Raw genomic sequence first — 2,585 nt, 5'->3', positions numbered from 1 at the left:
GCTCTCCAGACCACCTCAAAGGGGCAGGCTGGAAGTTCCCAGTTTTCCTCTGGAGCGACACTGCAGCACTCAAACCATGTGGCGTCCCTCAAGACCAAAATGAACCCAGAAAAACCTGGGTCTTCTTGGTGCATGGGGACACCTTCATCAGTGCACCATTGTGCACTGTGACATGTCCATGATGTAAGTGCGGCGCCCAGAGGTACAGATGCAGTACCATGCTTGTGTCATGCATGTGCCCCCCATATGGACAGTGCCACGTAAAGATGGTGCTGTCCATAAGTTCCAAGGTTCTGGAGCATGCAGATGCTACATACTCTGGAACCCTAGAATTGGCCCCAAGGCCACCACAAACCGGCAGTCTATACTGGGCCTATGACTCTATATCACCCCTTTTCCTAATTTGGCATACACACACACATTTATGCACAAACACATGAAATATAAATCAAGAGTTTAAAAAGGCCTTTCCCCTCTTACATTTCCAGGTGCATGTGGGTGTGTGGCTTCCTCCAGATTGGACTAGATCAGACTTCTCAGCAGCAGACATCTCAGCAATAGAGCAGTGGCCTGAAACTGGATTTCATGTTTGTTTACATGTTTCTTCCTTTATTATTTTCATTGTCGTCCACCCTAGGCCCCTTCACTCACACACAAAGGTGGTAGGGAGAGCCCCAGCAGCTGTGGATGGCAAAAAGGAAAAAGGTTGCTTCTGCTATTATGTGCCTGGTGGATTGACAGAAGTTGCGTGCAGCCAAGGGATATGCCATCATGGAAAGAGGAGTGCAGGGAAGGTAAAAGAAACTGACATGTAGAGGTAGGAAGAGGGAGACCTCCTAAGCGGAGAGGCTGACGTGTGTGCACATGCACCACCAACAAAGTGTGCCAACAACAAAAGGTGGAGAGGCTTACATGTGTACACACATGCAGCAATAATCTGAAATCAACCCAGAAGACATGAGAGATCTCTCAGGAAAAGACAACTAGAGAGCATTGGCTGTGGGAATATGAGGAGAGAGAAGAGAAAGGAATGTGGGGAGCTTGAAAGTAAAGGGAGAAGTATTCAACCTCCCCACTTTCACCACCCCCCGCTTCTCAACACTGCCACTGCCCCCCTCCTTTATATATTTATATGAAGGAGTGTGGGTCTCCCCTTCTCCCGCACCCTTCTTTCCCCACTCCAGACCTCTCTCAGCCACCTAACACAACTCCGCTGGTGCTGGAGCAAAAGGTTTTAACATTAGATTCAGAATGGAGGGAAGTGAAAGAATAAAATATATGTAATATAGTGGTAAATAAAGCATATGAAATGAATTTATATTTATATTAGTGGTTTTTAGCATTTGTTTTGTAATGTCCTACAATTTTCTTGAATGTCCTACACTTTTCAGTGTCTTGTCCTTCTTTGTGGTTATGATATCTGGTCGTCTTGGCATCCTCAATCCCTATGTATATTCCATATAATAGGTTTCTCTGCCTGGGTGAAACAGCAAATTGAAATGTCCACACTTTTCCTCCTTCCCTGTCTACATTTCCCAGCCACCCCAACATTGCCATTTTGTTTTAGGTGTATCTATTTTATGAATTGTCAGCTGGTTTGAATCCCAGGGGAAAATGGAAACTGTGACAACAATAAAAATAGCAGCAACCACAGCAGTAGGAGGCTTATCACAACAGGCCAGTAAAGCATAGTAGCACCGGGATAGTAATGTCTGTAGCTGGCACCTCCCACATGATGTTGTCACTCTTCACTTGGCCTGAATTGGGATTTTTGGAGTTCCTGACATCAAGGCACTCCACACCAGTGAGGTGGACAATTCTGCCCATCTTTCATATCATAGAAGCAATATAATTTACCACCACTTAGTAAATTTCTTTCTTTAAAAGTGAAAAGAAAACTATTCCAAAAGCTGAAATCTCACTGCCCTTCCTAATCATTTTGCTTTTGAACAAAATAGCAGTAAAGCTGTTGTTTACTGATAACATTTTTTTATTTTGGTAAAAAAATTGTTGACAAGTGCACATTTGTTGAAGCCATCCGTGTTTTGTGGCAAAGAAGTAATCTGGATTGCATTTGTTAACATGCGGTAATCATTTATGCTTTATAAATGTTTATTAATAATTAGTAAACATAACGCTGCATTTAGGGCTTGTTCACAATAGAATTTGTCCAACTGTTGCGAAAGATGAGTACTGCTGAGTTCAGCATCTATGAGTACATCAGGAGGTGAAAGGATTTCTAACTAGCATTTCTTAAGACTATTCACTCAAACTGGATTCTCTCAGATCATCAGTGTAAGGTCTTAAAAGGCATACAACTGTAGAGCTGGAAGATAACATAAGGGTCATCCAGTCCAACCCCCTGCCAGGCAATACACAATCAAAATACTCCTGACAGATGGCCATCCAGCCTCTGCTTAAAAACCTCCAAAGATGGGGACTCCAATACTCTTTGAGGCAGCACATTTCACTGTTGAACAACTCTTACATCTGTAGGTCTTTCATAGCTGCCCTTCATATTCCCAGTTTTCTTTTGATTTCTTGACTGCAAAAACCCTGTGATAAGACAATCCAAAATGAAACAA

This window comes from Sceloporus occidentalis, unplaced genomic scaffold (genome assembly GCF_023333645.1).
Source record: "Sceloporus occidentalis isolate IW3139 unplaced genomic scaffold, rSceOcc1.0.p SCAF_6, whole genome shotgun sequence".
In the NCBI taxonomy this organism is placed as follows: Eukaryota; Metazoa; Chordata; class Lepidosauria; order Squamata; family Phrynosomatidae; genus Sceloporus; species Sceloporus occidentalis.
Note: the sequence above shows the minus strand (reverse complement) of the source record.